Here is a 25,134-nt window from a genome sequence, read left to right on the forward strand (position 1 = left end):
TCACCTCAGTACCGGGGAGAGGTGGAAGGCGGGCAGGGATTTGTCTCCCCTCCAGCCAGGAGTCTGTTTCTAGCCCTAGCACATTCCCCAAAGTGCCTGTGGCGTCTTAAGAGCCAGGACACAGGACTACTGCAAAATTGTTTGCCCAAGTTTGGGCGTTTGGTCAAGCTCTTTATTTATTTTTCCTTCAGTTACTAGCCTTTTCTTAGGTGTCTGATAACCTTTTGCTCCTCGTTAGCATCTTCCTTGAAGGTATTAATGGTGAGAAAGTTGAAAACAGTACTTCATTGAAATATAGTCGACTTACAAAACTGGATTAGGTTTGGTCGCACGACTAGAGGTTCAGTTATTTGTACACATCGACAGAATGTCACCAGGAGAAAGCTGAAATTGAAGAGATGCATTTCTGGGCCGGTGGTGGTGGTGGTGACTTGCCACTACTTCCTCTGATCACCACCCTAGATAATGATTACTGATCATACTGTTAATTTTTTGTTAGTATCATCAGAGCTGTTTCTTATTTTTGTAAAATATAAAACTTAATTTATTAAAACTGTATTTTGTGTGATTTACCAAAACATTTTTTGAATATGTGTATGTGCTCAGTCGCTAAGTTGTGTCCTACTCTTTGCGACCCCATGACTGTAGCCTGCCAGGCTCCCCTGTCCATGGGATTCTGCAGGCAAGAGTACTGGAGTGGATTGCCATGCCCTCCTCCAGATCTTCCGGACCCAGGGATCGAACCTAAGTCTCCTGCTTATCCTGCCTTGCAGGTGGATTCTTTACTCACTGAGCCACCTGGGAAGCCCCTGTTTTGAATACAGACAACTCTTTTAAAACCTGTTTATTTGTTTATTTTTTTAAGCCTTTTTTTTTTAAGTACATGTTAAATCTAAAAAAGCAGTAAGTTTAAGTTGATTAGAAAAATCTCCTCTTTCACTCCCTGCCCATCCTGTACTCATCTTGAAAAATGATTGATAAACTTCTTGGATGTCATAGAAAAAAAATTGCGTCTGTATTTATGACTTGTGGAGTCGTCGTGGAGAGTGTGATGTGCACTGGCATCTGGAGTGCTTTCTGTGTCAGCATCTGTATCTTTACCGCTTGTATAGACCCACTTCACTGTGGTTTCTTTGCTGTGCCTGGTTTTCTGTGCTGTGGATGTGCCAGAATTTAGTTGATGGAGTGGACTTCCAAGTTGTTTCTGTAATACAGTGAACATTTTTGTACATAATGTTTTGGTGAACTCTCTTGAAAAACCCCCCTTACTCTAGGCAGCCTAAAAAAAGAAAAACGAACCAGCCAGCTTCTAATTTCTTTAAATTATCATTGATAATATTAATGATTATGGTCATATTAATTGTCATAATCATAATTATAGTATTAATGATTGTGATCATTAATAAATAACATGATCAATTAAATCATCATATTAAACATTTTCTTGGTGGCTTTATTAGTTTTAATAATTTTAGACATCAGCCTGGGCATTTTCTTCTTTGAAGTAGTTGTGAGGATTCAATTCAGTTCATTCTGTCAGTGGTGTCTGACTCTTTGCAATCCCAGGGACTGCAGCATGCCAGGCTTCCCTATCCATCACCAACTTCCGGAGCTTGCTCAAACTCATGTCCATTGAGTCCGTGATGCCATCCAACCATCTCATCCTTTGTCACCCCCTTCTCCTCCCACCTTCAATCTTTCCCAGCAGCAGGGTCTTTTCCAGTGAGTCAGTTCTTCACATCAGGTGGCCAAAGTATTGGACCTTCAGCTTCACCATCAGTCCTTCCAATGAATATTCAGGACTGATTTCCTTTAGGATGGACTGGTTAGATCTCCTTGCAGTCTGAGGGACTCTCAAGAGTCTTTTCCAAAACCACAGTTCAAAAGCATCAATTCTTTGGCGCTCAGCTTTCTTTATAGTCCAACTCTCACATCCATGCATGACTACTGGAAAAACCATAGCTTCGAGTAGATGGACTTTTGTTGGCAAAGTAATGTCTCTGCTGTTTAGGTTGGTCATAGCTTTTCTTCCAAGCAGCAAGCATCTTTTTATTTCATGGCTCTAGTCACCATCTGCAATGATTTTGGAGCCCAAGAAAATAAAGTCTGTCGCTGAGGGTGACAGTCCTTAGGGTGCTTAGGGTTATTTGGGGCTTTATTTAGTTGACAAGTGGTCAGAGTTGGTGGTGGAGGTAGGCAAGGGATTCTTAGAAGCAGCTACAGAGGAGAGTGAGCTCACGCTTGTTAAAGCACTTCCTCCACGTGAGGCCTCTTGTTGGGGACCGTAGGTGAACTGTCCGTTGTACTCCTCCTGACAGCTCTTGAGAGAGGTGGTGGTGTCTTCATTTTACAGATGAGGAAGCTGGAGCGCAGAGGTCTCAGGACACTTCCCTAAAGTTAGCACATGACGCATGGCAGAGCAGGAGCCCCAGCGTGTGTCTTGGTAACTTAAAAATGGACGTCTTCTCCATGGCCTGGCTCTTCCTGGAGAGTCATTCGTTTCCACAGTACTTGGCTGCGCTCACAGTGTCCCAGGCGTAGATGCCAAGATGGTTAGACGTGTGGGAGACTTCCACGAGGGGATGAGGGAGGGAGCAGCGGTGCTGGGAGGAGCCCTCGGCTTCCCCACGGTGAGATCCTGCTCATGAAGGAAGGAGAGGTGGCGGAAGGCTGGGCAGTCTAGAGTCAGCCTTGGCCAGGCTTCAGGCTCTGTTGGAAGATGAGGGCTGGCACCCCCTCCTGGTCAGCACTGCTGGGAGCAAGCAGCCCGAGGGACACGTGACCTCATGTCTTGGCCCTCGTGACATTGCGTGTGCAGCGGCCACAGGCTCTGGTCAGCTGGGCTCCCCACGGCAGGTGGTCTTGGGGGGCTGTCTGACCACCCATGGCCCCCCACACCGTCCTGTGCCGGTGGGTGGGGGTGGGGGAGAGTCAGCAGAGGGACACACAGGCCACGGGAAGACGTAAGGCCAGAGGGCTGCTGTGGGTTTAGGGTGGACAGGGAACAGCTCCCTGGTGAGAAGACCCTCGAGCAGAGGCCTGGGGGAAACCAGGGAGACAGATGGGGAGCCATCTGAGAGGCAGAGCAGCGCTCGGGAGGGCAGAGCAAGCGGAAGACCCCCATCCTGGGTCATCGTGAAGGCAGGACCGGGAGGACTTGCTGATGGGTTGGGTGATGTGGAATGGGAGAGGGACCGGAGGAGTCAAGGCTGATTCCAGAGCCTTTGGCTTGAGTAGCCGGAACATATGGACTTGCCCTTGATTGACGGTGGGAAGGTCATGGCAAGGATGCTAGTGATGGTGGTGAAGAATTTGTGGGTTTTTTTGGGTTTTTTTTTTTTAAGAGATGTTGTGAGTTGAGATACCGATTAGACACCTGTCTGGTAGCTTGATGGCTTTATAATATTGGGATTCAAGAGCGAGGAGGAGGTGAGAGGAAGTGGAGTGGCCTCTGTGTAGACATATTACAGTCTCGGGAGTGGAGATCAGCTCGGCCTGGCTGTTCAGTAAGCCAGCCGCCTGAGCCACATGCAGCTTCGGAGTGCGTGAAATGGGGCTAGACTGACTTGAGATGTTCTGTGTCAAATATGCACCAGATTTCAAAGACTTAGTATGGGGGGAAACAACGTATAATAGGTCACTAATGACTTTTACCTTGATTATATTTGGAGTGATAATATTTGGGGTCTCAAGTTATAAATATATTACTAAAATGAATTTCATCTGTTTTTCTTCTTTAATATGGCTGCTAGGAACTTTTAGATTACATTGGTGTGACTTGGGTTTTGCTGCTGGATCGTGCCATAGGAGGAAGTGAGTGTAAATAAAGAAGTCCCAGTGAGGCCAGGGCAGAGGAGGGGCAGCGTGGGGGCAGGCATGGTTGTAGTCTCTGCAGCTTGAGGGAAAGAAAAGTGCCAGGGAGCAGGGCGCCCTGAGCCCCTCTCCCAGATGGGCGTGATTCCAGGAGTGAGCAAGGCTTGGAGCTGGGCTGTCTAGTGGGCTATCTCCCTACCCTGTTTTGCTTTTGTGTTTTAAGTGCGTCTCATCAGGACAAGAAGGCAGCCTTTCCCACAAGAGTTATAGCCTCTGCGGACGCAGCCCTCGGCAGTAGGGAGGAGCCCACATTCAGAGGACTGGACGCAGTTCACGCAGGCAAGTGGCTGTAACCCTCAAAGCCTTGCTCCCGAGGCTTCCTCTCATCTTGCAATCTTCCCCTGATGAAACGACCGTGAGAATTCGTTGCCTTCCTTTTCCCATTCTCAGCCCCGGAGTGAACCTCGCTACCACGTTACCATCTGCTGCCTAAACCTCTAATTTGGTTTTCTGGTTTACAGTTAGCTCAGGTGGTTGGTACCTCCTCGGCGTGATTTCCACCCACCCCCATTCCCCACCCCCAAGTCCACTTCTGGCCTGCCCAGGGCTCTGGAGCTGAGGAGCATGCCTGGGCCTTCACTGGCAGTAGGCGGTCTGAGGGTTTCCCAGTGCCACTTGGGGGCTTCTTTTCAATATGTCAGTAAGTGTACCAGGCTTCCCTGGTGACTCAGAGAGTAAAGAGTCTGCCTGCAGATGCAGGAGACCTGGGTTCAATCCTTGGGTCAGGTAGATCCCCTGGAGAAGGGAGTGGCAACCCACTCCAGTGTTGCTGCCTGGAGAATCCCGTGGACGGAGGAGCCTGGCTTGTAACATTGTGCAGGAGGCAGTGACCAAAACCATCCGGAAGGAAGAAAAACACGCAAGAAGGTAAAGTCGTGTTCTGAGGAGTCGGGCACAACTGAGCAACTGGACTGCAGTGAGGAGGCTTTACAAATAGTTGAGAAAAGAGAAGCAAAAAGCAAGGGAGAAAGGGAAAGATATACCCAACCAAATGCAGAGTTCTAGAGAATAGCAAGGAGAGATAAGAAAGCCTTCTTAAGTGAACAGTGCAGAGAAATAGAGGAAAACAGTAGAATGGGAAAGACTAGAGATCCCTTCAAGAAAATCGAAGGTATCAAGGGGAGTTCATGCAAAGATGGGTATAATAAAGGACAGAAACAGTAAGGACCTAACAGAAACAGAAGAGGTTAAGAAGAGGTGGCAAGAATACATGAAGAGTTATACAAAAAAACGTCTTAGTGACCCAGATAACGACAATGGTGTGGTCACTCATCTAGAGCCAGACATCCTGGATTGTGAAGTCAAGTGAGCCTTAGGAAGCATCACTACAAACACAGCTAGAGGAAGTGATAGAATTCCAGCTGAGCTATTTCAAATCCTAAAAGATGATGCTTTGAAAGTACTGCACTCACTATGCCAGCAAATTTGGAAAACTCAGCAGTGGCCACAAGGACTGGAAAAGGTCAGTTTTCATCCCAGTCCCAAAGAAGGGCAATGCCAAAGGATGCTCAAACTGCTGCACAGTTGCACTCATTTCACGTGTTAGTAAGGTTATGTTCAAAATCCTTCAAGCTAGGTTTCAACAGTTAGTAGACTGAGAGCTTCCATATGAACAGGCTGGGTTTAGAAAAGGCAGAGGAACCAGAGATCAAATTGCCAACATCCACTGGTTCATAGAGAAAGCAAGGGAATTCCAGGAAAACATCTGCTTCACTGACTGCTAAAGCCTTTGACTGTGTAGATCATGACAAACTGGAAAATTCGTAAAGATGGGAATACTAGACCACCTTACCTGTCTACTGAGAAACCTGTATGCAGGATAAGAAGCAACAGTTAGAACTGGACATGGAACAATGGACTGGTTCAGGATTGGGAGAGAAGTACATCAAAGCTGTGTACTGGCAGCCTGTTTATTTAACTTCTATACAGAGTACATCATGCAAAATGCCCGGCTAGATGACTCACAAGCAGGAATCAAGATTGCCTGGAGAGATGTCTGCAACTTCAGATAATACAGAGGATACCACTCTAATGGCAGCAAGTGAAGAGAGACTAAAGAGCCTCCTGATGAGGATGAAAGGGGAGAGAAAAAGCTGGCTTAAAACTCAACATTCAAGAAACGAAGATGATGGCATCTGGTCCCAGAAGTTTGTGGCAGATAGATGGGGAAAGGAGAAGCAGTGACAGCCTTTATTTTCTTGAGCTCCAGAATCACTGTGAACGGCGGCTTCAGCCGTGAGATTAAAAGACACTTGATCCTTGGAAGGAAAGCTATTGACAAACCGAGACAGCCGTATAGTCTAAGCTATGGTTTTACCAGTAGTCATGTATGGATGTGAGAATTGGATCTTAAAGAAGGCTGAGAGCTGAAAAATTGATGCTTTCAAACTGTGGTGCTAGAGAAGACTCTTGAAAGCCCCTTGGACTGCAAGGAGATCAAACCAGTCAATCCAGAAGAAATCAACTCTGAATATTCATTAGAAGGACTGATGTTTCAGCTCCAATATTTTGGCCACCTGGTGCAAAGAGCTAGTTCATTGGAAAAGATCCTGATTTGGGGAAAGATTGAGGTCAGGAGGAGAAGGGGGCGACAGAGGATGAGATGGTTGGGTGGCATCACCAACTGAATTAACATGAGTTTGAGCAAGCTCCGGGAGATTGGTGAAAGACAGGGAGGCCCGGTGTGCTGCAGTCCATGGGGTCACCAAGAGTCAGACACGGCTTAGCAAGTAAACAACAACTTACATCAGGCGAGTGTTTTTGCTCTTAGATGTTATACTCCCCCCTCCCCTTCATTTCATTCTCTTGTTTCCAGAAAAGCACATGTGCAAATCAAAGAACAGTGTTTCTAAGCTTTTTCACTGACCATGCGATAGACACTGTCACAGAAGCGAAATGCATCTTAAGTGGAACATATTCAGGCCCTGCCTGTGCAGGCGGGCCGTAGCCTTGAAAGGGCTCAGGGAGCACCCAGCCGTCTGTACGGCTGCACTGGAGCAGAGCCCATCTCGCTTTCTCTCTGGCTTGGCCTCAGGTCGCCCAGCTTCTCAAGATGCCTCCAGACCTGTGGGGACAGTGAAGCGTATCCAGAAACCACGACTAAGAAAGATGTGCTGGAGGGTGGGGTGGGGTGAGCATTGGCTACCAACACAGGCGCCGCAGGCTCGATCCCTAGTCCGGGAAGGTGCACATGCCTTGAAGCAAGCGAGCCTGTTCACCGCCACTGCCTAAGCCGCAGTCCCAGAGCCTTTGCCCTGCGACGGGAGAAGCCGCTGCAGCGGGGAACCTGGGCGCTGGAGCTGAGAGGTGCCCTCGCTGGCCTCACCTTAGAGAAAGCCTGGGCGCAGCAGTGAAGACCCAGCACAACCAGATATCGCTGGCCTCACCTTAGAGGAAGCCTGGGCGCAGCAGTGAAGACCCAGCACAACCAGATAAGAGGCTAATAAAAAGAAGGACGTGCTAGATGCGAAGTGAAATGGCTTGTCTTTGACTCTCCAAAATCTTATGCCGGCAAGGCTGCAAGTCAAATGAGGGGTGAACGGTGCTGCGGAGAGACACAGCTTTGGACCTAGGCCCACAGTGACCCCAATCCTAACCTTTGAGTGCTCACTTCAGTTTCTTAACCCATAAGACGAGGTTGGGCTGAACTCGGTGCTTGTTGGTGCTGTGAAGGCAGGATCTGCACAACTTAGGGGCTCAAACGTTTGCTGAATGAATGAATGGGTAGAATTCTTAGCCCAGGTGACTTACTGCGTGAGGCAGGGGCTGGGGTGATGGGCAGGCCCCGCACCCCTCCCTCGGCTGTGCCCCTTCAGCCCCTGTCAGATTTAGTCCTGGGATCTACTGCTTGATAGCTCATGTGGTAAAGAATCCACCTGCAATGCAGGCGACTCCCAGTTCGATTCCTGGGTTGGGAAGATTCCCCTGGAGAGGGGCTAGGCTACCCACTCCAGTATTCTTGGGCTTCCCTGGTGGCTCAGCTGGTAAAGAATCCGCCTGCAGTGTGGGAGAGCTGGGTTCGATCCCTGGGTTGGGAAGATCTCCTGAAGAAGGGAAAGGGTCCCCCACTCCAGTATTCTGGCCTGGAGAATCCCATGGACTGTATAGTCCGTGGAGTTGCAAAGAGTCGGGCACAACTGAGCGACTCTTACTTTCACTTTCTACCACTTGGGGAAATGTTTGAACAGCCCTAGATCAGGTGACCCCTCTCTGAACATGAAGATGGGGTGCTTCCAAGGCTTCCCCTGTCACCTCCCTGGACACCTTTTACCAGGATAAAAGCTGTAGGAGCAGAAGCGCATTTGGCGTCACACGTAGTGGGGGCCGTGCCGCAGATGGGCTGTGTTTCCTGGCGCAGCTGAAATAGGGCCCCACCGCCCCAGCAGCTGCGAGCCACAGACGCTCCTGCTCGGTCCTGGGGTCAGCAGTCCCCTGTCGTCGGCAGGGCTGGCTCCTGGAGATTCTGCGGGAGGAGCCGCTGCGTGCCCCTCTCCTAACCTCTGGGACTGCATTTCTCGGTCTGCAGGCACACCAGTCTGGTCTCTGCCTCTGCCTTCATGTGATGTCCTTGAGTGTCTCTGCCCAGATTTCCTCTTCCTTCTGAGGACATCAGTCACTGACACAGCGTCTAAACCGAGGTAGATAGAAAAACGAATGGTGGTTGTAAGAGAATGAAGAGGAGTTACTAACTGAAAGTGATTACATTGCCTAGAACTCTGGTTAGCATACTTGTGTTCTTAAACATAAAACAGTGTTTACATAGAGCGGAATCGTGGATTCTGCCTTTTCTGCAGAGCGAATGATGTGCGAGCATGATCATTTCATGCATGTGCTGAAGTCTCGTTGTCATAGGTTTTTAAATTACTGGATAGCACACCACCACTGCCTTCCGCTGACGCTGCCTGTGCCCCCATGGTGTCTTGCACGAAGTAGCTTACCCCAAGTGGCGACTGTTTCTGATGTTTCAGCTGAGGGGCCTGTGACTCTGATGGGGCCTTCGGTTCCTTTGTGAGTCCTTTGGTGGGCGGGTGCTCTGGAAAGCAGGTGCAGACAGGTTAGCATGCAGAGTGGGGATTCGGACCTGCCTGAGGGGGCCGCACCTGCACGTGGAACAGAGCCTTGGGCCGTCGGGCTGCCTGGCAGGCCCAGCCCAACCTTGCTCCCCTCCCGCCACGGGGAGCTGTGGAGCTCCAGTTGCCCCAGATTGGAGCCGCGTATGCGCGCCAGTCAGTCACTGCACGTGGGGCAGTCCTGGGAAGGGGCACAGTGCGGCCAGTAGGGTGGCATTTTTCTTAGAGTGCTTTTGAGTGACTTGGTTTACCGGTTGACCTTCTGGAAAAATACAGGATAGGGCTGTTCCCCTTTGTCTCTGATTCCACTCAACACCCGCCTCACCGTCTGTGTAACATGTACATATGTGTGTAGGGGGGTGACACCCCTTGTGCATGTAATGTGTACATATGTGTGTGCAAGGGTGATACCCCCACTGTATATGTAACACGTACATATGTACACTGTAACATGTACATGTGTGAGAGGGGCTACACCCCCTACCATGTATGTAACATGTACATACATGTCTGGGTGACACCCCCACCGTGTATGTAATGTGTGTGTGGGGTGACTCCCCTCACCGTGTGTGTAACATGTACATATGTGTATGGGGAGACAGCCCCCATGTGTAACATGTACATGTGTGTGGTGACTCCCCCTACCATGTGTGTAATGTGCACATGTGGGGGGCGTTGACACCCCCACTGTGTATGTAACATGTGCGTGTGTCGGGGGTAGACAACCCCATGTGTGTAACGTGTGTGTGCGGTGACTCCCCCATGTATGTAACATGTACGTGTGAGGTGACTCCCCCCACCATGTGTGTAAAATGTGCACGTGTATGTGGGGTGACTCCCCTCACCGTGTGTAGTGTGCACATGTGGGGGGTTGACACCTCCACCGTGTGTGTAACATGTATGTGTGGGGGTGACGCCCCCATGTATGTAACATGTACGTGTGAGGTGACTCCCCCCACCATGTGTGTAAAATGTGCACGTGTGTGTGGGGTGACTCCCCTCACCGTGTGTATAGCATGTGCATGTGTATAACATGTGCATGTGTGTGGGGTGACTCCCACCACCACGTGTGTAGTGTGCATGTGGGGGGGTTGGGTGGTGAGCAGAGTTATGATGCACGTTAAGCTTTTCTTTCCCAGATTAAACGCACTGGCTTCCTGAAACTTACTTTATTTCATGTGTTATCTATGCTGACCTGCTGTTTTCTTGGTGTGGTCTAGACTTCCTTGATTTTCTGCGTGTTTTCAAATATTTATCAGTCACGTGGAGATCCTTGGAGCCACAGCTTCTCGAAAATTTGAAACCCTGTATAACGTGAATTAAATTCTCATCTCATTTAATCCTGCCTCTCTCTTTCCCCTGCTGATTCATCCCGCTTTGATGATCATAGGCTCTCTTCCAGAATCTGTGGTACAGTTGTGCTGTGTTCAAGCAGGGCGGAATCCCTGGAAAGCCAGACTTAGATGCAGACCAGTGCCGCTAAGGTCGTCCCCTTTGGGCCCAGAAGGACCCTTCTGGGTTGTTGTGAGTCGTTATGGGATGGTCTGCAACGGTGAGGAGCTCGACTCTGGCGTCAGCTCAGCCTGCTTTCAAATCCCAACTCTTCCTCTTTTCTTTCTGTTTGGGGATATTCATTTCCTGAGTTTCAGTTTCCTCATCTGTAAAAAAGGGAACACTTAGATGGTAAGGCTTCAGTAAGCATAAGCTGCTTCTGTTGCTGGAAGAAAACCACAGCTTCTGTTACAAGGAAGAAAGGATCTTTGCTCACTCATTCTGGATACAGGTGACTGAGCTGTATCTATGATCTTAGATGTCAAGTAGCAGGAAATGTGCTTAACCAATAAAGAATGTCTGCGGAAAACCTAGAGAGGCATCCTTCTTAGTGAGGAAGTGTGGAAACGTTTCCTGTATAATCGCGGAGACGACGCAGGACGCCCCGCTGGTGCCGCTGCCCTTCCCGGCGCTCCGCAGCCCAGACCGTGCGTCAGTGGGGGCGGGATGCGGGGAGCAGAGCCGTCGGCCGGCGCAGATGACGGCCGTGGAGAGCACCTAGGAGCAGCTGAACCTGGTATCTGGGAATAAAGCTCACAGCCACGGTCCGTGTAAAAAGCTTACGATTTGGACACATCCATGAAATTTTAAAGTTTTGACCTGTACTGCGGCTCTTTATATAAATGAAATCATTTCACTCTGTCTTTTGAGGGAAGAAGTTACTTGGTTTTGTTTTTTAAATAAAAAAAAATTTTTTTTTTTGCCTGCACCTTGTGGCTTGTGGGATCTTAGTTCTCCAACCAAGGATCAAAGCCACGCCCCCTGCATTGGAAGCATGAGTCTTAACCTCTGGACCACCAAGGAAATCCCAGAGAGTTTTAATTACTGTAAAATTCCAACCCAAAATGTATCACCTTGAAGAGTATCACACTTTGCTGAGTACAGTATTTTAAATATATATTTTTAGAAATGTTGTACTGTTAGCCTGTCTTTAAAGTACTTATATTTTGGGGGTTTTAGAAAAGTATAGCTGTTTCACTGATCTAAGGAGAATTACATAAGACAAGTCGTCATTGGGCTCCAAATATCATAGGACCTCTTAGTGTGTTTCCCAAATTCAGGAATGCCTCAAAGTACACTTGAAGTAGCTCAGCCGTGTCCGACTCTGTGCGACCCCATGGACTATAGCCTGCCAGGTTCCTCGTCCATGGGATTCTCCAGGCAAGAATACTGGAGTGGGTTGCCATTTCCTTAGTAGCATTTCTGAGGCTTTCAGCACATATGTTAGATCAGGTACCGTACTTCTAGCCTGCGTCTCCACCAGCCCCAGAGTGTACCCCCTGAGAATGATCCTCTTCCCTCCAGTGTGGATCCACTGGCCAGCTGGATTCACTCTTGGCGGTGGTTCTGCCCTTAACCTCCTGTGTTTGCACCTCCAGGTGTCTGCCTTGATCCCCTAAAATACAGCTTGGAGGCTGTGTGAAGCAGAAACACGCCTGAGCCCGCCTCAGTGGCTGTAGGCTCCCCACGGTGTTCGGGTGCCTGCCTTCCCGCCGTGCTTGTCTCGGGCACCAGGAGATCGTCACAGCACGGAGGACGCGGGCATCAGCCAGCAGCCTTTCCGTGTATGTCATCAAAGATAACAGATGAGGACCCTGGCATGCCTGGGGAAAAGGGAGACTCTGGAAGTTTCCGATGCCACAGAGGAGTACTGATTGATTTTACTAAATAGAATAGTACAATTTACGCAGATGATTTATAGAAAAGGAGAAGGATACAACTAATGATCTCATTCCTAAATCTTCAGTTTTCTTTTTAAAAATTTTTTTAATTAGAAACTTTTGAAGGTTGTTGTTTTGGCTGCACTGAGTCAGTCTTGTGGCTGCTTCCTCTGGTTGCAGAGAGCGGGGACTACGCTGCACTTGTGTGGCGCCGGGCTTCTCATCGCGGGGGCTTCTCCTGTGGCAGAGCATAGGCCCTGGAGCACTCGGGCTTCAGCGGTTGTGCACGGACTTAATTGTCCCGCAGCATGTGAGACCTTCCCAGACCAGGGATCGAACCCTTGTCCCTCCATTGGCAGGTGGAGTCTTAACTGCTGGACCACCAGGGAAGTCCCAGGTTAACGTTTCAGTCCTGCGGAAATTGAGGCTCTGAGGGCCTTAGGTGGTCTAGGTCTTGCTTACAATGTGGGCCTTAGAGAAAATGTTAATTCTTCGTGGTTAGAAGATTATATTTACCAAAGCATATTCTGAGGAACACAAAACAGGTCTTTAGCAAGTATGGAGATGCTACTTTGTCTCTTTCCTGGAGGTGCCACAGGCATATTACTACCATATTAAAAGTTTCAAGGTGTCCTAAAATTAAAAAAGAAAAACTGCCTTTATTTCAGCCCTGGTATTTTCCTAACTCATGCAAAAAGGAGGTAGTTCTATAATAGAAGTGATACATTTTTTTGTCATCTAGCAGGCTCTCTTTTAAACCTTGACACTGTTCATTTAAATAGCTTCCTAGGGGCTATACTGTGGCTATCTTAAGAGTTGCATCTAAAAACTTGATTTAATCTCTGAAGCATGTAATTAGTGGATGCAGAATGAAAATATGTACAGCAAACCTGTTCTGAGTTCTCAAATCTATATCATTTTGCAAAATCAAATAGACAATTTTATTTTGATGCTTTAAAATTTCTAACTAGTAAGATACGAGTCAGATAATCTGTATAAAATTTTTATACTGAATTAGGTATCCTTCGTTGACAGACCTGAAACATTACCCAAATATTGCTTCTTACCTAGGTATATTTTAGAGAACTGTAATATGTATTAATACTATACTGTTCATGGGGTTCTCGAGGCAAGAATACTGGAGTGATTTGCCATTTCCTCCTCCGGTGGACCACATTTTGTCAGAACTCTTCACTGTGACTGGTCCATCTTGGGTGGTCCTGCACGGCGTATTTCATAGCTTTGTTGAGTTAACACAAGCCCTTCTTCCATAACAAGTCTGTGATCCATGACAGGAGAGCCTGGCATGCTGCATTCCACGGGGTCACAGAGAGTTGGGCATGACTTAGTGACCGAACAACAACAATATGTGTTAAGTAATACAGCGGCTTTTAATAGTAACTACCAACAAATTGGCTCACTGTCTTACTCTTAGTGAGTTGTAGGATTTCCGGCCATTTTTCTCCCACTCAGGGAACTCAGAAGATAGATTACTTTGTAGTTTTGAGATGAGTAGTTGAAAGCTGTAAAGTTTTTGTACATAGGCATTTTGACAAGCAGCAGTATCACTTTTAAAACTTACTGTAATACACAGTGATCTACTCTTTCACTTGATAGAATGTTTCATCCTTGACAGAGTAGTTTTCATTATGTTGGAGTTTTTTGCATTTTCAAAAATTCCAAAAATCTGCCTGTTCTTTTTGTTTCGTTTCGTTTCCAAATAAACTTGCTTTTAAACTTCCCTGGCGGTCCAGTGGTTAGGAATCCGCACTCCACTGCAGGGGCACAGTTGCCATCCCTGGTCAGGGAAGACCTCTGTGAAAACAAAACTAACAAAGTCACTTTGGGTTTGTGAAAATGTGCATTTGTTAGAGTAGGATTAGTATAACTTGCTCCTAAGTGAAGTTTCTAGGTCCCTAAAGTTTAGTTGCTCCTTCTCTTTTCCAACATTTTTTCTAAAAGCTGTCTAGAATTTCATAGTAGTGAACTTTGTTTGAATTTTTGGGTTTTCTTTGATAGCTGCTTTGTAATCTTTGAGACTACTACTTCACTTCATATACAGGTATATACATTTCCATCTCCCTTCCCTGGTGGCTCAGACAGTAAAGTGTCTGCCTGCAATGGGGGAGACCCGGGTTCAATCCCTGGGTTGGGAAAATCTCCTGGAGAAGGAAATGGCAACCCACTCCAGTACTCTTGCCTGGAAAATCCCATGGACAGGAGCCTGGTGGGCTACAGTCCATGGGGTCGCAAAGAGTTGGACACGACTGAGCAACTTCACTTTCCTTTTGACCCAGATGGCTTCATGTATGTTTTTTAATCCTGCAAACTGTATGACATGAAATTTGCCCCTTTTAGGAGAAAAGGGGACATTTTTCTAAGTCTCTGTAAAGACTTTTTTAAAGGCATAAAAACTGCTATTTTATAGCCCTGCTAAAGAGTTCTGAGGTCTAAGCTAAACACCTCATTGGTTACTGTACTGTGACAACCTGCAAATAAATTACAGTCTTTGAAAAAGCAGTTCAGCTTTTCAGACCGGAAGTATTGAGTGGTGAGTAGTGAATCAGCAAGGAACTGCTAGTCAGGAAAAACTTAGAAATAAAGCAGGGCTACGTGCCACAAGCAGTTCATCTCCTCCGTGTGTAGCCCAGTTACAGCTGTCAGAACAGAAAGGCTGGTCTGGACTTTGATTCCTGTAAGCATTTGACAACAGCACAGTCAGTAGAGAATTCCTCCGAGTTGGACAGTTCTTCCCTTTTATTCATTCTCATCTCACACTTGATCTGCGTCTGATTTGTTTCGCTTTAATGGGAGACTGTTCGGTACTTCTGATTCTTAGTAGAACTGAGCGCTTTCACCTGTACTTTACCTTCGTATAGTTGGCTCTTCCTTTTAAACATAGATATTAACCAAGGTCTGTTACATGGCAGCAGTTTATTAAGGCATTTGCTAGTTACTTTTGCTATCAAGCGGTAGTTCTTATTTATCTACGAGAACTATCCTACCTTCATGAAAAAAATTCATTTTGTTTGTCCCTGAAGAATATACACTGATCGTTGCTGGTTACCTGGCCAGTGAAAGTGGGATTTCTTGGTCTGTTACGCAGTGCTTCCTGCTTGCACAGAAGGAACTCATGTCCTGCACTAGATTTGTTAATTGCATTATTTTATAATGGAGCCTTATTCGTTTCCTAGGTCTGGACACACTTCTAGATGGGGAAGAGACTGTAGATCTGATTGTCCATTTCTATGTAGTTTTCCAGTTACATGGCTAAACAGGTGTAAATGACCAGCTTTTAGCCCCTGATCCTGTCCTCAGTGATAGAGCTGTGGGGGAGAATCCATAGATTCTCTGTGGGTTTTCCCATTCCAGCCATACATTGGCTCTGGAGCCAGGCTACCTACTAAAGAGAATAAGCAGCACCTTGTGTTCCAAATCGGTGCGCTGAGATCTGAAAATAATTGGCAAGGATTACATGTATATGCTTAACTCCCTCATTATGTGAGTGCCCTCTCTGGTTTCCTGGCAAATGTTATTTAGGAATTTTGTGAAAGTAGTAGAATATGAAGAATCATAGTGTTCAGACATCCATCTCTTTATTCTCGTTTCTGTGTTGTTTTTTCTGTTTTATACCCTTTACCCTTCCTCTTCAAAGGCTTTTCTTTATGTGAAAATCCTATGGACACCCAAATGGAAAAATTATTCACAGGTAATGTAGGCCCCTTTGGTGAATACTGAGTCGGACATGACTGAGCGCTTTCACTTTCACTTTTCACTTTCATGCATTGGAGAAGGAAATGGCACCCCACTCCAGTATTCTTGCCTGGAGAATCCCAGGGACGGGGGAGCCTTGTAGGCTGCTGTCTATGGGGTCGCAGAGTCGGACACGACTGAGGCGACTTAGCAGCAGCAGCAGAGTACTTTTTAACAATTTTTTGATGAAACTGGTAGTGAAGAAGGACCAGTTAAAAATAGAGTGAAGGCATAAATTATCCCATACGAGGTCACAGGGCAGTGGGTTCAGTGGGAAGAAGTCTGTATTGTGCCTAGGACGCAGGAAGCCTCTGGGAGGCGTGTGTGTGTTTGGGGCTTCCCGGGTGCCCTCCCCCCCAACACCCCCCTCCCATGCCAGTGTATGGATATTGTTTTCTCTCCCAGACTCTCTCCTTCAGAATTCATTCCCCCTGTTAGATTGGGGAGTATTTGACCAGACAGTTTTGATCACCTGCCAAAGGGCTCAGCACTCTGCTGTATAGCACCTGGACCATGTCAGGCTAGGCCCTGAAGACCAGCCGCATTTGGAGGGAACCCCCGCACCAGAGGCGCTTGGAGAAGCGTGTGAATGGGGGGTCACTGAAGGACGAGGCTGCTGAGGACAGCGAGAGGCCTCAGTGTCGCTGGAGAGCACAGATCGCCCTTTGCGGAGAAGGCTGCTTAGGGGCCCAGGGCGGGACTCCACCCCATTACCACCTAGCCACTCATCTCTGCAGCGTTCGTGCCTGCCAGAAACCTTTTTGAGCATTAAAATGAGTCTCTTTTGTATGGATTCTTTTTCTTTTTGCAGTGTTTTAATTCATCCGTGGCTTTGAATGTTCCATCTGAGTTTACCAGATGGCTGGGTCAGCGTTAGACTTACCATGTCAGACTGTAGAGTTGTTTCCTGTCGAGCCCCCTATTTGTTGCCCCTTGAAGCCACAGTGAGGCCTGGGGCTGTTGACGCCTGTTGCTGCCCGCCCTTCTCCTCCCTGGCACCCCCCCCAACACACACACACACACCCCTTGTGTAAATGAAGTGAGCCCCTGAGACTTGGTTTGGTTGATGAGGGGGGAGTGACTTGCTCCAGGAGAAGCTTTCAGAGCTCAGGTACACACTTGGGTTCAGATAGTCTCTTCTTTTTTTCCTCCCACTTCTGGATTGGCAGGGTGCAGGGCTGACGGCCAGGGTCATCCTATGGCCCAGAGTGGTTCTGCTCAGTGATTGTGCCAGGCGCCGCTGTCCGTCCAGGACGGACATGGAGCATGAGCAAGATACTGGCATTGGTGTTCGTCTCCAGCGATTGGGAGTGGTTTCTGCAGCACACCCACTCCCTTGGACTAAATAACCTTCCTCCCAGATGTTGCCCTTGGCCCCCTGTCCTGTTTTCTTCTGTCTTGTCTTTTGCTCTGTTCGGCTCAGTCGCTCAGTTGTGTCCGACTCTCTGCGACCCCAGGGACCGCATCCCAGAGCCTACTCAAGCGCATGTGCATCACGTCCCTGATGCCATCCAACAGTCTCATCCAACCGTCTCATCCTCTCGTCCCCTTCTCCTCCCGCCTTCAGTCTGTCCCAGCATCAGGGTCTTTCCCAGTGAGTGGGTTCTTCGCATCAGGTGGCCAGAGTATTGGAGTTTCAGCTTCAGCATCCATCGTTCCAGTGAGTATTCAGGACTGATATCCTTTAGGATGGACTGGTTGGATCGCCTTGCAGTCCAGGGGCCCCTCGAGAGCCCTTGCCAGCACTGCAGTCCACTGCGTCTCTGACCGCTCTCTACAGTCTGGTTTCGTTCTTCCACGGTCTTAACTGTATAGTATGTTCTGCTGCAGTGGGATCTGACTACTTGAGACGGGTGAGGCCTCTCAGGCCTGAGGGCGGCGCTTTGCCAGGTCCCTCACACACTTCCTCTGGGACGCAGGCAGGCACCCCATCTTCTGGTATGAGGAGGAGTGTCTGTGCAGTTTGCAGGCACGTGAGGGGCGTGGGAACTCTAGGAAAAAGAGCTGACAGTTCTCATTTAGCCCAACACAGTCATCTGCTGGAGAGCGTCAAAGCCAGCCTTGTCAAGTAGAACTTCTGTGATGAGAGAAATGTCCTGTGTTTCATATTTGTAGGGCCACTGCTAGCCACGTATGGCTGTAAGAGCACTTGAACTGTGGCTGAGGAACTGATTTTTCTATTTAGATAGCCAGTGTGACTAGGGGCCACTGTATTAGACAACGTAGTAAGGCTCTGGAGCAACACTGGGGTGACATAATGTTTAGGTGAAAAATGCAGGATATGAAAGTATATATTCATATTTAATAAGTAGAAGTAATGAAAGCTTTTAAGTCCTGTGTGAAAATAGTCACACAGACACTGACAGTCATACCAGTATACTAACAGTGAACTAGACTGGAGAAATTGTGTATGTCTGCCCTTCTGCTTCCATATTTTTAAAAAATCCTTTAAAAAGCCTTTACAGTAAAAATGTGTATTATAAACTTGTGCATAAAGAAAAGGGCTCCGAGACCCCGAAAGAAAGCTTCAGCAAGTGAATATTTGCTTGAGCAGGGCTGTGCAAGATTTTCACTTTGCCCAGAGAAGCCAGGTTTACGACTGTTCACGGCCTGGTGCTCTTTGTGATCAGCTGTGCTGTGACACAGGTGAGTTGAGAAGACAGCCCACAAGTAACACGTATGTTCCGTGTCAGAGAATGTGCTTTTTGAAATAATTTTTATGAGTTTTTGTGCAAACCTAAAAATATGTATGTCACCAAAAAAGAAGTGGTGGGGAGTACCTTGGTATGTTTTAGTTTCTGCTGCGTGTCTTTTCCACTTGAGCACTAAGGAAGCTGAGCTACCGAGAGTGTCTCCTGTAGCTGTTTGAGAACACTGATGGGAGCTGCGGTTTGGATTGTTTTCATCACTGTTTGTGGTGTCACAAAGAGTGTAAGGCCAGGGCACTGTGTTTCTTACAACATTGTTACATAGGAGAGGAAAATCTGAAAGGTCAGTGGACTTCTTCAGAACCCCCCATTAGCACCCCCAGACCTGCCAGAAAGAAAAAGACTGCTTCATCATTAAATGACTCATTTGAAGATGGTGGCATTACCATGTTTTGTCTGGCAGTTTGCTGGAAAAGTTCTTATGTAATGACTTAGGTCCTTAAGATGTGTTTTCTTTTCTCCTAGATAGAGAAATCATTTGGGACTAATTATATCACTCTGAAAACATGTGGACCAGATAATTACAGAATTAAATGCTTTCATTTTTAGGATTCAGTTTGTTGTTCTGGTTCCCGGTCTGATCGTAGCTGTCACAGGCCCCAGGGCCCTGACTGACTGCTGGAGACGGAGGGTGACGTGGGGTTTCTTGTGTGGGGGGCGGCTGGGGCGTGGGAGTGAGCAAGGCTTGACGGACGATTCCCCGCCCCCCCCACTCCACTGGGCTCACAGTAATAACTTGGCCCGGAGGCTCTCTTCAACCCCAAAGTCTTTTGAGGGGTGATGTTCGTTCACTCCCAGGACTATTTTTAATTCTAGAGCCCTTGAAACACGTAGAAACGGTACAGTGGGCCGCACAAGGAAAGTGGTGTGTGCTGAGCGCCTGCGCCTGTATTGTTGGGGACAGTGTGGCCTAATAGTGCATCTGTGCACGGTCCAGACCACGGGAACCGGGCCGAGGGGGTCCTCGGTGCTCCTGCGGATGCGCTCGGTCCAGAACACGGGAAACAGATCCAAGGGGTCCATGGCGCTTCTGCGGATGCGCACAGCCCGGAAAACGGGAAACGGGGCCAAGGGGTCTTAGGTGCTCTTGCGGACGTGCGCAGTCCAGACCACGGAAAACGGGGCAGACGAGTCCTTGGTGCTCCTGCGGATGCGCACAACCCGGAACACAGGCAACGGGGCTGAGGGGTCCATGGCGCTTCTGCAAATGCGCGCGGCCTAGAACGTGGGAAACGGGGCAGATGGGTCCATGGTACTTACGCAGATGCGCACAGGCCAGAACACGGGAAACGGGGCAGACGGGTCTATGGCGCTTCTGCGTCCATCCTCTGCACTCCACCACTTAAGCTCTTCGCAGTCCCATTGGAACTTGTGCTAGAGACCAGACTGTTCCTCACAAAAGCAAAGGCTGCTATGACTAGAACTAGGTTATTGTAAACGAAGGTGATTTCATAGTTTTTTTTTTTTAAGGATAGTGAGGTAATTGAGTATTTTTTGTACTAAAAGCTTAACGTATTTTACATAATTGCTGTTCTTCAGATAATCTTATTAGTGAAGAATCCTGTAAGAGTAAGTGGACAGTTGACAAGGGGAGTTTATAATAATACCTCCTTCCGCTGGTATGACATTTCATGAAATGCAGAGGCCACAAATAGTTGGAGGCGTTTCTCACTTGCTCATTTGCAGCAACCTTGTGAGAAGTCGAGAGGTCGGGAGAGCAAGGATTTACTATTCTCTTTTACAGATAAGTTATGGGCACCAAACCTAGGTTGGTGTGCTTCCCACTCGTCTGTCTTGTCTTCATGAATTAAAGAAGGTGCATCCTTCCATGGGCATTTGATTAGCTATATATGTATTTTTTGGTTTCAAACCACTTAAAATTTAAAGTAAAAAAGACAAAAGAAATTCTAAAATGAGAGTATTATTGTTGGGCCTTTAAAATTATCGTTTATGCAGCCCACTCTTTAGGATGGTTTGGGTTAATTTTGTGTGGGAGAAGGATGCTCAAGATAATTTGAAGGTTCTTTTTTTCTCAGTGTAAACCTTTGTAGAAGAAGAAGTTGGAAAAATGGGACAAAACAGCCTTTGAATATATATGGTTGTGCTTTATCTTTTTCTTAGAGAATTTTAACTAAATACAGTTTACCTTCATGCTGACTCAACTTCATGTTCTGAAATGAGTGTGAAGGCAAATAGACAGAGTTTGGCATTTTGGTGTTTGCCAGCTGTGTTCTTGAACTTGCCAGGTGAATGATAAGCGGGTTTTGCATATGCTTCTTGCTGCTGCTGCTAAGGCGCTTCAGTCTTGTCCGACTCTGTGCAACCCCAGACGGCAGCCCACAGGCTCCCCCATCCCTGGGATTCTCCAGGCAAGAACACTGGAGTGGGTTGCCATTTCCTTCTCCAGTGCATGAAAGTGAAAAGTGAAAGTGAAGCCGCTCAGTCGTGTCCGACTCTTTGCGACTCCATGGACTGCAGCCTACGAGGCTCCTCCGCCCATGGGATTTTCCAGGCAAGAGTACTGGAGTGGGGTGCCATCACCTTCTCCGATATGCTTGTTAGATCCCAGCATTGTTTTGGCCAAGTGGTTAAACAGGTAACTTTCAGTTCAGAACTAGAATATAAAGGCTTCCATTGGGTCAAATGTTTGCTCCTCTGCCAAAGGCTTGCAGCTTAGGAGAAGGGAAGCTTAGTTAACAGCCCACTATTTAAACCTGGGTCACCTGTTAACAGTTGAGATTCACAGCAAGGAGCTTCAGGAACATTTAGACCTGTCGTTGTGTGACTGGAGTGCTTCTGTCTCAGGCCCTTGTTGTTAGGGTCCTCTCCCTGGTGCTGCCCAGCTGACCACATAGCCCAATGCCCCTCCTCCCCGACATGGCGGCCTTTCCTCTCTTTCCTCCAGTCCTCTGAGTCTGTTCTGCGTAGACAGTAAAAACAAACTGTTGCCCCTAATGACTGTAAGGAGATGGGCGATTCAAAATTTATATGAAGTCGACTACTGAACACATTACAGCAAGAATCTCTTAGGGGTAATGATGCAAGGTGTTAACTGGCTTTGATGAGATTATGGGCATTCAATGTGTTTTGCTTTATTTTGTCTCTCACCTATTTCTTGGATCCTTTCCCTTGGCTAAATCTCTTAATGACAACAGAGAGATTCCCACAACCATGTTTTAAAATAAGCATAGTACACTAAAACAGTTTTTTTGTTTGTTGGTTTTAATCAGTCTTTACAGTGAACTGAGTCTGTTGTGTGAATTTTTAAAGTCTTTATGCATTTAAATGATGGAGAAAAGCCTTCCACTAAGTTGTTCACAGTGAAACAGATTTTTAGGAGTTCTCTGGCCAAGACAATTAACATACCCTTCATTAATGATGTTTTTCTGATTCCACTGTACTCTGGATGTATATTGTTGGATTCAATTTCCTAAACTTTTGTTAAGAATTTTTTGCTTCTGTGTTCATCAGTTCAGTTGCTCAGTCGTGTCTGACTCTTTGTGACCCCATGATTCGCAGCACACCAGGCCTCCCTGTCCATCACCAGCTCCCGGAGTTTACTCAGACTCACGTCCATTGAGTCAGTGATGCCATCCAGCCATCTCATCCTCTGTCGTCCCTTTCTCCTCCTGCTCCCAAGCCCTCCCAGCATCAGGGTTTTTCCAATGAGTCAACTCTTCTCATGAGGTGGCCAAAGTACTGGAGTTTCAGCTTTAGCATCAGTCCTTCCAAAGAACACTCAGGGCTGATCTCCTTCAGAATGGACTGGTTGGATCTCCTTGCAGTCCAAGGGACTCTCAAGAGTCTTCTCCAGCACCACAGTTCAAAAGCATGAATTCTTTGGTGCTCAGCCTTCTTCACAGTCCAACTCTCACATCCATACATGACCACTGGAAAAACCATAGCCTTGACTAGACGGACCTTAGTCAGCAAAGTAATGTTCTAGGTTGGTCATAACTTTCCTTACAAGGAGTAAGCATCTTTTTATTTCATGGCTGCAGTCACCATCTGCAGTGATTTTGGAGCCCCCCAAAATAAATTCTGGCACTAATAATATCTTGAGTGAGCTCAGTCGTGTCCGACTCTTTGCGACCCCATGGACTATAGCCTACCAGGCTCCTCCCTCCATGGGATTCTCCAGGCAAGAGTACTGGAGTGGGTTGCCATTTCCCTCTCCAGGGGATCTTCCCGACCCAGGGATCGAACCTGGGTCTCCAGCATTCCAGGCAGATGCTTGAACCTCTGAGCCACCAATCTTTAAATATCCTTTAAAGATATTTAAATAGCAAGAAAATTTTAAGTTCCTGTTTCTGGTGCTCTTTGTTCCTTTGTGTGCATTCACGTTTTGTTCTGTTCATTTTCCTTCTGCCTGAGAGACTTCCTTTAACATTTGTCTCAGGGCAAGATTGCTGGTAATGCTTGCTTGCTGCTTTTTCATGTCTGAAGAAGTCTTATTTTTCAACCTCACTTTGAAATGCGCTTTTGGTGAGAATTCTCAGTTGACAGGTTTTTTGTTGTTGTTCTTGTTTCAGTACTTTAAAAGTTTCTGCCCGGTTATCTTCTCATTTGCATTGTTTCCAACAATCTGATGTCATTCTTATCTTTGTTCTGTTCTCCCAAACGGGCTTTGCACCCTCCACAACTAAGATTTTTATCACTGATTTGAATACTTTCATTATGTGTTTCTTGTGCTTAGAGTTCATTGAACTTTGTGGATCTGTATGTTTCGGTTTTGATCAATTTTGGAAAAAGTTTGGCCATTATTTCTTCAAAATATTTTTTTCTATCCTCCTCTCTCTTCCACTAAGTAATTGTAATATGTAACAATTCTGTCTTCCAATATGTAGTTTTCTTAAAGTTATCACACAGCTCATTAAAACTGTCAGTTTTAAAAAATTCTTTTCCTCTCCATATTTTGTTTTATGTAGTTTGTGTGTGTGTGTGGTTTAAGATTCAGTAATCTTTTCTTCTCTAATCTGCCATTCAGTTCAGTTCAGTCGCTCAGTCATGTCCGACTCTTTGCAACCCCGTGAAGCACAGCACACCAGGACTCCCTGTCCATCACCAACTCCCGGAGTTCACTCAGACTCACGTCCATCGAGTCCGTGATGCCATCCAGCCATCTCATCCTTAGTCGTCCCTTTCTCCTCCTGCCCCCAATCCCTCCCAGCATCAGAGTCTTTTCCAATGAGTCAACTCTTCACATGAGGTGGCCAAAGTGTTGGAGTTTCAGCTTCAGCATCAGTCCTTCCAGTGAACACCCAGGACTGATCTCCTTTAGGATGGACTGGTTGGATCTCCTTGCAGTCCAAGGGACTCTCAAGAGTCTTCTCCAACACCACAGGTCAAAAGCATCAATTCTTTGGCACTCAGCTTTCTTCACAGTCCAACTCTCACATCCATACATGACCACTGGAAAAACCATAGCTTTGACTAGACGGACCTTTGTTGGCAAAGTAATGTCTCTGCTTTTGAATGTGCTATCTAGGTTGGTCATAATTTTCCTTCCAAGGAGTAAGCGTCTTTTAATTTCATGGCTGCAGTCACATCTGCAGTGCTTTTGGAGCCCAAAAAAATAAAGTCTGACACTGTTTCCCCATCTATTTCCCACAAAGTGATGGGACCAGATGCCATGATCTTCGTTTACTGAATGTTGAGCTTTAAGCCAACTTTTTCACTCTCCTCTTTCACTTTCATCAAGAGGCTCTTTAGTTCCCCTTCACTTTCTGCCATAAGGGTGGTGTCATCTGCATATATGAGGTTATTGATATTTCTCCTGGCAATCTTGATTCCAGCTTGTGCTCCTTCCAGCCCAGCGTTTCTCATGATGTACTCTGCATATAAGTTAAATAAGCAGGGTGACAATAGACAGCCTTGACATACTCCTTTTCCTATTTGGAACCAGTCTGTTGTTCCATGTCCAGTTCTAACTGTTGCTTCCTGACCTGTATACAGATTTCTCAAGAGGCAGGTCAGGTGGTCTGGGTATGCCCATAGTTGTATCCTATATTTTTAATCTCAAGACATTGCAGTTTTCATCTTTAGATATTTGATTTTTATTATCTTTTTGAACTTATGGAATGTAGTCATAATTGCTGTTTTAGCCTTTTTCTCCTAACTTCTGTGTCAGTTTTGGGTTGGTTTCAGCTCGTTTCCTCCTCGTCTCCACCCCCTCTGTGCTCCATCTCTTTGCACGCCTCCTAACTGTTTAGTCTTTTTCTCCTTCTAACTTCTGCGTGGATTCTGGGTTGGTTTCAGCTCGTTTCCTTCTCGTTCCCCCTCCCTCTGCTCCATCTCTCCACACGCCTCCTAATTGTCTAGTCTTTGGCCACGCTGTGCAGCTTGTTGGATCTTAGTTCCCTGACCAGGGATTGAACCTAGACCCTCAGCAGTGAGAGTGCACAGCCCTAACCCCTGGACCGCCAGGGAATTCCCATGTCTGCTAATCTTGATTAGGTGCCAGATGTGGTAAATTCTATCTTCTTGGCTGGTGGGTATTTCTGCATTCCTGTAAATTTC

General features: G+C 47.0%; 1 protein-coding gene across 5 annotated transcripts in view; it reads left to right on the plus strand.

Annotated features, from left to right (window-relative positions):
* KIAA0232 (KIAA0232 ortholog) overlaps window positions 1–25,134 on the plus strand; it is an 84,062-nt gene that overhangs the window by 6,128 nt on the left and 52,800 nt on the right. Inside the window, exon 1 of one of the 5 annotated variants that reach the window (XM_018049761.1) lies at window positions 11,555–12,058. The exons of the other annotated variants lie outside the window; for them this stretch is intronic. The gene's annotated coding sequence lies outside the window, so the exon portion shown is untranslated. Of the gene's footprint in view, window positions 1–11,554; window positions 12,059–25,134 lie in introns of those variants that run through there. 5 annotated transcript variants of the gene reach the window in all.

This window comes from Capra hircus, chromosome 6, assembly GCF_001704415.2.
Source record: "Capra hircus breed San Clemente chromosome 6, ASM170441v1, whole genome shotgun sequence".
In the NCBI taxonomy this organism is placed as follows: domain Eukaryota; kingdom Metazoa; phylum Chordata; class Mammalia; order Artiodactyla; family Bovidae; genus Capra; species Capra hircus.